Source organism: Antedon mediterranea, chromosome 5 (genome assembly GCF_964355755.1).
Source record: "Antedon mediterranea chromosome 5, ecAntMedi1.1, whole genome shotgun sequence".
NCBI classification, from domain to species: Eukaryota; Metazoa; Echinodermata; class Crinoidea; order Comatulida; family Antedonidae; genus Antedon; species Antedon mediterranea.
Window position 1 is genome coordinate 20,743,161 of NC_092674.1, and position 8,539 is coordinate 20,751,699.

The window sequence follows — 8,539 nt, forward strand, 5'->3', positions numbered from 1 at the left end:
GATTATGCATACCATTTTTTGAAAAAGCCAGGAAATTGACATTAACTTCAAAGGAATCATCATATTCTATATTCCTGATGTACTTAGAAATATCTCTTGAACCTTCTGGAAATACCATCATTACTTCTCCAGATGTCATTGTGCACATACCCACTATAAAACAGTACTTTCCTTTGAACGGTGGTTGTGGCAAAGATACATGTCTGCCTCCAATCATCAATTCTGCTTTCGAGAGTAATAAGACAGAGTACTGGCCATCACTTACGACGGGTGCAGCTTCACACCACTCTATCGATTTTATTTCAGCTCCAAGAAGACTCAATGCTGAAAAAGATGTTGTAGCATCCATCGGATCTATGTCAACGGATATAAACGTTATCAAATCTGGGAAGACATTTTCAAGTTGCCGTGTGTAATTGCGATACAAAGAATTATACCGAACAAAATATTGAATATCATCTAATGTTATGGCTTTACTTTGGCAGTTGTCATTTTGTAACACTGTTGACATGTTACTTGTGACTATCTGTCCGTGAAGACTAAGTGGTAATTCCAACATTCCTGTTGCCAGCGATGTAATTCCTTTGGTCTCAACAGTAAAGTTATTTTTATTTGTCCATTTGTTAGTAGATACATAATAATGTCCTGTGCATGTGGAATAATTCGATAGTACAAAACAACCTGATGGTAATCGATGGCCTGGTGTAAACATTGTGTCCACATCGTGTGACATGTTCTTGAAAACGAATATATTGTCATGGTGTGGTGTAAGAAACGCTGCTGCCTCCCGTCCTCTTAGGACATATGATATTTTCACAAAACCTTGTCTAACTCCACGAACTGAACACGTAAGGTTATTTATTTTTTATGAAAACGATAACGTGTCTGGCTCAACATTAATTTTATCAGAATCTGTTTTGATAGTTAGGTCAAGCACTAGTTTTGGTTTAGCAATAAATTTCAAATCATAAACATCTCCTACCCAAACATCATGCCACTCTGGTGTTGTTACAAACCCTTCTGCGCATGTCTTTCCCGTATAACCAGTCCCAGAGCAGTCACATGTATAACCACCCACCGCGTTTTGGGACGTCTGACAAACACCATTTAAACATGGCGATGGAGAACATACCTGGATTTCTAAAATAAAACAAGGTGTGTTGACATTATTGGTATGATGAATTTCTAATCGTTTCGCACAGGTTGCTGTTCTATCATGTAAACAATAGTTTATAAAAAGGCAAGTGCCCTCATTGTTATCAGATACACCCGAGTAAGCGTGATTGTGATTTTTGCAAGATTGATTTTATCATCTTGCATTATTTTGAAGTTCGCCATTTCCGTTTGTCTGTCCGTAGAGATATGTTTCCTTTCAAATTAAGACATCCATTTGTTATGAATATATATAAGAAAATGTTGTTACGTGATGTAATAAATTTGTTGACTGCATCTTACCAGAACATTTTGGAAAAGTGCTATTCCATTTTCCAGATATTAAACATTTCGTCACAATATTTCCTTCCAAGAAATATCCGGAATCACAGCCAAAACTGCACTGACTTTCTACATTATTTTCGCATGGAATTCTGACGTAACCATTTTTAGGCAATGGAACTTCGGAACATAGAATTTCTACAAGACACTGTCGAGTTTAACTTTATAATATATACAAAACTAAAATGATTAGTTATAATTTAAGAATAAAAATAATAGAAATATAAATACCTTTACCTTTTAATATATTTTAGCCACATACCTTCACAACATAGACATTCTCTAACATCAGATCCCAATAACCGAAAATTCCATTTGCACTCAAAGACACACGTTTCTCCTGTTGTGAATCCAGTCCATCGATTTCAACACAAGGGCTTGCTGTTAATTAATACATAACAATGTGATATTATTGTATTAAATTAATAGATTTTTTCAATAGATTACTAGCTGATGGCAACAATACAAAACCAGGTTCTCAAAATGTATCAATGTTCCAAAAAAAACAATGAAAAAAAAAGAGCTCTCCGGAACAGCATCCCAAAACAACAGGCCTATATTAAAATAATATGACATTGATAATGATATGAAAAGGCTGATTTGTTGAAAAGGGAAACCACAAAGGTTAGTAATAATAGTAATAGGTCAGTAACGAGAGTAATACGTAAGCATTGATTTAGTGAGAGTGGTTACCAATTTTCGAGTGAAGTGTGTTTTAGTAAAGCCTCGTATTATTTGTAGTTATAAAAAAAACGTATAATACTGACGTTTTTTTCTGGATTGTATATAATTTGCACTTTATGCAAAAACAATTAAAAGATAATATTGTCCCCGTGAAACAAAATAATTGTTTTAAATATTTTTGTTGAATATGTCATTTCAATATCACATACGAGTATTCACTTTTACCAAAACAAAATTAATTACCTGAAAAAACTGTAATTTAAAGCAAAAAATAGTAAATTTTACTAAAAGACATTAGGTTTTTGGCTGAATTCAACCGTTTATTTTGTCTTTTTATAAGTGAAAACATTATTTATTTAAGATTTTTTTTACGGAAGTGATTAACATTATTAAAACAGCGAATTAACATATTCAACATTTTGATTTTATTAATCTTCATTTTTCATGTTTTTTGGGGACAATACATCTTAAAATCACATTCAGTCGTACCTGTGCAGCCTTTCTTATCATAATCAAGTGTCCATCCTTCATGGCAATCACAGCTGAAGCTACCGATTGAGTTGGAACATTGTTGCGCACATTCGTCTATTCCAACAAAACATTCGTCAATATTTGATATAATAAAAAGACATGCGATTACATTTTGTTTCCATGTATTCTTATTATTCAACTAAATACATTTATTTTTTTATTTTTTAGCAGAATGTTAGAAGAATTATCTAAAGTTATAAATAAAATAATTTCAAAAACGTTATACTATACTAGTATTTCGTACCTTTACAATTGTATGAATCGTATACTTCATATCCGGCGTTACAAATACACTCAAAACTACCAGGTGAGTTTGTACAATTGTGACAATTAGCGTAGGAACATTCATCAATGTCTGGAAAAATACAATGGCAAATAAAGAAATAATCATTATTTATTATGTGGAGACCATTGAGAAAGCCGATTATTAACTACAGTCTACACAGTAGTCTTGTGAAAGTTGGTATTTCTGTGTTTTTAATGGCATTAAAATACAGCAATCTTTATCGATTAGTTTCAGATTAATATATTATTCACTTCACCTCACTAGATAGCCCAGCCTACCTGGTTGCATTATCATTCGGATATATTTTTTCATTTTTTGTGTTTGCTTTCGACGTAGTCAACGGAATTCTTTACACAGGCCTACTTAACCGTTTAAAGAGTGGCCAACAATGATATGTGTATAGTGACGTCGATTGTCAGTATTGGCAATTCACTTCAAACGTATTGGCAAAGTTGAAACGGCTGTATTTTGTAATTACATTACCTGTGCAGCTATTAGTGCCAGAATATCCATCGTCGCAAGAGCATCTAAATGTGCCATGAAGGTTTTCACAAAAGTGTTCGCAGTTGCCATTGTTCAATAAGCATTCATTGACATCTATTATTAAAGTAAAATAACAAGATAATTGAAAAAAACAAAATCTCAATAATTTTTTGCACACAGGATTCGTTTTTTGTGCCACGTTATGTGACACTGAAACCTATTATCTATTTGTGGTTATTGTTGGGCTGGGAAGGAAATATCAGTAAAGAGATTAAATACCGAATTGAAAACTTAAAGGTACTGGGTAGAGCGGGGAAATAATTGGTTCGTCTGTGCAAACGCTTGACTCTTTCTACAGCAATCGACTTGCCGATGTGTTCCATGCTATATTGGAAGACACCAAGGATTAGCAATAGTAAATGAATTACTGTCCTATAAGATAGGTGGTAAACCCCCTGATAAAGGGGCTATTTTGAGAACCAGTTCACCGGAGTAACCCCCTACTTTTCTCGAATAATGAACTGGGTTCTTTAAAGTGCACACAGGTTATAACTGTGTACACTGGACCTCCAGTTTATAGTCCTTATCCGAGAAGACTTGTTCCGCCACCAGAACTAGGAGCGAGTCGGCCTCGAACACTTGCCGATGTTGTTGGCTCTTTAGGTACGGTAAACGGCGCGCGATTTTTTTTTCCGTACGAGAGTTCCTCCATCGGTTCGTTTCGGACTCAATCGACTCTCTTCGGTATTCGGTAAAGTCAGCTCACTGATGCGTGACAACCTAATACAATTTACATTTACAAACCGCGAGCTTACTTTCACCATGGATGTATATACCTCCATGCTTTCACACAAGCTCTCACAATAGTAAAATGAATCTACACTAATACGAGTTTTGATGACATTAATTGATAAATACTAGGCCTACTTAGTAATTACTAAGAACCCAATAGCATATTGAAGATATTTAGGTCTACGACCCAATAGTAGGTCGTATCAGATATTATTTTTTGAAGTTGTTGAACATGGAGTAAAATTCTTTACTCCATGAGTTGAACGACCTTTTGTCACGAACGAGAGGCTCTTTTCTTATCGTTTATGGTATTGTAGCTAGCCCATGGCTAGCCTAGCCAAGCTTGTGTAAGCCTATGCAAGGTATTACTTTTGAATTTAAAATGATTATGTACAGTAGGAATTCCTATGCACAGTGTATGTTTTTGATACCTTTAAAAATAATATTATTAAATTAATATTATTAAATTAATATTTATATTGTAAGGTAATGGAAATTTTACGTTAAAGGTGTAGGCCTACGTATTATCCCCAATCTTGAAAAAGATTTCAGACTTTTAATAATAGGCAATTTTGGAGTTTTAATTAAGTTATAGGCCTACAACTAATATTATTGTTTATTATGTGTATATGTAATTTGGAAAATCATAAAAAATACATGCAAAGTAAAAAACATTCAATTACGGTACTGACACGACTGCAAGAGTACAAATACATTTAATAATAACACATTTTCCAGGAAGCTTATAATTATATGTGATACTATCATCAATTATTAAATTAACACGATATTAAACGCTTTATAAGCAAGCATGTGTTTCTATACATTACTGTACAACTTACAAGAATATATATGGCAAGCCTCAGCTGTCTGAAGTATTCAAAATATTATATTATTATATCATTTTTTAATTATATTATATATTGTATTGTAATGAATTATACGTTTTGCATTATATTACTTGGTTTTAGCATTATATTATATCTATTTCTAATATATTATGTGAAAAATGTAACAAATTATTGACTTTTTGTATTATATTATTTGGTTTTAGCATTATATTATGAACATTTAATATTATATTATTAATAAAATACATTATATTATAATATAATTGTATTATATTAAACGCATTTACTTTACTTTATAACATACAACATTATTATATTATACGGATTCGTTAGTTATATTATTATTTTGTATGATGTTTATTATACGTCACGGCTTATTTCAGTTCTTCTAACTCTTTCTCTCCCTCCCCCTGTTCACTAGCAATCAGCGGCCGGCAGAATCTGAATTGTGACTGTTGAAGAATAACTACGTACTAGGCCTAGCCTAGGGGATCTAGACAAGTGACCAAGGATCACCGGACAGCTACAACTAATACTACAATACAATAATACTACTACAATAACTACTACTGCTACTACCTAGGCCTAGCTAGTGAGTAGTAGGTAGCTACTACTAGGCTCTAGGGCGTATGTATGATGTTAACTACTAGGGCCTAGGCCTAGGCTAGGCCTAGAGGCCTACTAGTACTAGGCTAGGCCTAGACTTAAGTTGTAGTAGGCTAGGGCCGGGCCTGCTGCCTTAGGCTAGGCTACTACTACTACTACTACTAGGCAGCCCAGGATGGGTACGAGTAAGCCAAAATTTTGGATATATGTAAACCAAAATTTGGGTACGAGCGTTTTGGCATGGCATGGGTACGGGTTGACCTGTATCCTTCTAGCTAATTGTACTATGCCTAGGCCTCAAGTAAGTCTACGCTACCCAGTCCGGCTACAATATGGTCTATTTTGTTTTATAGCTTTATTGATAGCTGGGTTCAAATCTGGGTTGGGACGGCTTTTTCTCATTCTAAAACAGATTTCCTTATCATAATAAAATAATATATGAATTTATTTGTAATATTATTGTAATGTATACATAATATAAGTAATTGCCATTGCCTTTATTACTATTAATTATGTATTATACGGTTACCCCTTAATTATACTATAGTATAATTTCCTTGTTATATTTTACAATATTTTCTTCCTAATTCTACAATTTTGTCTTTCACAGCACAAATTTATCATACTGAATCATCACACACCAAGTCTCATAAATCTCTACTGTATTTGTCCAAGCTACTCCAGCTACATGGTATTGCCTTGAGGCTAAACTACACGGTATACTGGCACTACCATCATTCCTGGCTCGTCAACCTGTACCACATAAGCACAGTTTCAGTTTCAGTTTATTTACCATTTCAATTTCTGAACATAAGAGATGAACAACTTATATGGATGGATAACCGTAAGAGCGAAGCTCGTTTACCGGTCACCCGTTAGTGCAGTGACATTACAGACAACATAAAGACAGGACAAAGGTGCAATACTTAACAAGACATGTGAACACTTGTGTTTGCAACCCCTTGGATAAAATAATATATTTATATAAAGGAGAAAGTTAGATATTATAATATTTCTTTTTGATCATACAATGATAATTTTTAAATTACTTCTTAAGAAGTCATACTACTGATTCAAAATAGTGACTTACACCCTGTGGTCAAGGCTTTATTTGCTCTTATGCGTATTTCCTCCAACATACAGAGTACATAGGACTTTTAGTATTGGTATTATATCTAAAAATACAAAGGCGGCTAACACAGATAGTTCCATATATACAGTACTCTTTTATAGATAGATGTATCTCTCCAAACTACTCCCAACTACCTAATCTAATAATAGTACTATTAGCATACTACTATACACTTTGTAGACAAGAAATAAGTTGTATACACCTACAGGACTTATGGTAGTACAGTCGAACGCCCTCTCACTGGCCCGGTAAACATAATCTATACCTAGATTATTACAGTAATTAAAGTACATTATTACAGAGTTTTGTTTTTTTTTGCAGAAATCAAAGTTATGTGTATAGAAAGCAGTACTCGTATTAAAAACTAAGCAGGTTGCAGGTCTTGAATGCAAACTGGCAGGATATTTTGAATATTTTTTGTTGTTGAAATGATGGAATCCTAACTTCAATTTCCACGAACTGGAGACGAAGACATATTATGACCCTTTTATTTAAATTTATTTGAATAGACCTCCATGTAAAGTCATTAAAGGCTAAATGATTGTTTTGTATTTTAATATGTGATAGTAGGAAATCATTGTGTATAATGAGGACTATGAATCTGATATTTTCTTGCATTCTTATCTTTTTAAAATATTATTTATAATGCCGGTAATGAGTTTAAAATTTAATTATATTGACTATTTTTGATAATCATCATGTCCTTATAAATTCATTTATACTTTTTTTGTGTAATATAGTTCATATATTATGTATTAAATAAATTGGTAAGGCCCTATACTGTTATTATTTAAGGAAAGTTTATATACACTATTATTTTATGCCTACCAATATTAGTATTAATTGTTTATGTAAATATTTTGTCTAATTGCCTTGATTTTTGTATAGGCCAATGGCATCAATGTTTTTCTCAAAGCAAATTAGCCTAATAATGCCACATTTAGACACATGATTCATTGATTTCTGATATTCTGTACTTGTGTATGCATTACTAAAACAGTAGTTAATATATTTCATTTATAATGTATGTATAAACATATATTCATTTCATATTTTTTGTAACATTTTTAAATTTAAAAATTATTACAATACCTATCTACCTTTCTGATATTGTTACTATTATATAATGTTTTTTGAGGCAGCAATAAAAAAAATTAGAACAATTAATTTGACTTATACTGTACTATGTTAGTTCAGGAGATGAAGTGTGTGTGGGCAGAAACTAGTGTGTTGGAGGTTGGTGGTGTGAGGTGTATAGTTGTCACTTTAAGATCTAAATTAGATGTTTTCTGAAGAAAAGAAGTAAGCGGATACGCTTTCAAACAACTCCAAGAAGATTCACACAAAAATAATTACTTTCCAATAAAATAGTATAACAGTGTATATTACAGTACATTGAATAAACTCGAGCGGAATAATAACACACATAAAAAACATTCATTTTCTTGTCGAAAAGTGCCCTCTCTAGTTTTCTATTAATTTATTAATAATTATTATCAATTAATGAGTAATATGAACATATTTTTAAAATTTAATGCTGGAAACTGTATCTACTCCTAACAAAGTTTCATATCTCCAAATTTCATCAACGTATTCAAAGCACTTAAATAAATTACATTTAACATTACAAATTCAGGTTTTGGATATAATTTTGCTTAAAAACATATACAAAAAACATCG

General features: G+C 32.5%; 1 long non-coding RNA gene across 1 annotated transcript; it reads left to right on the forward strand.

Annotated features, from left to right (window-relative positions):
• The first annotated feature begins 5,434 nt into the window (after positions 1-5,434).
• On the forward strand, positions 5,435-7,386 carry LOC140049402 (uncharacterized). Its single transcript, XR_011845247.1, has 3 exons — positions 5,435-5,713; positions 6,338-6,644; positions 7,181-7,386. It is a non-coding gene; the product is annotated as an uncharacterized lncRNA (long non-coding RNA).
• Positions 7,387-8,539: the final 1,153 nt, after the last annotated feature.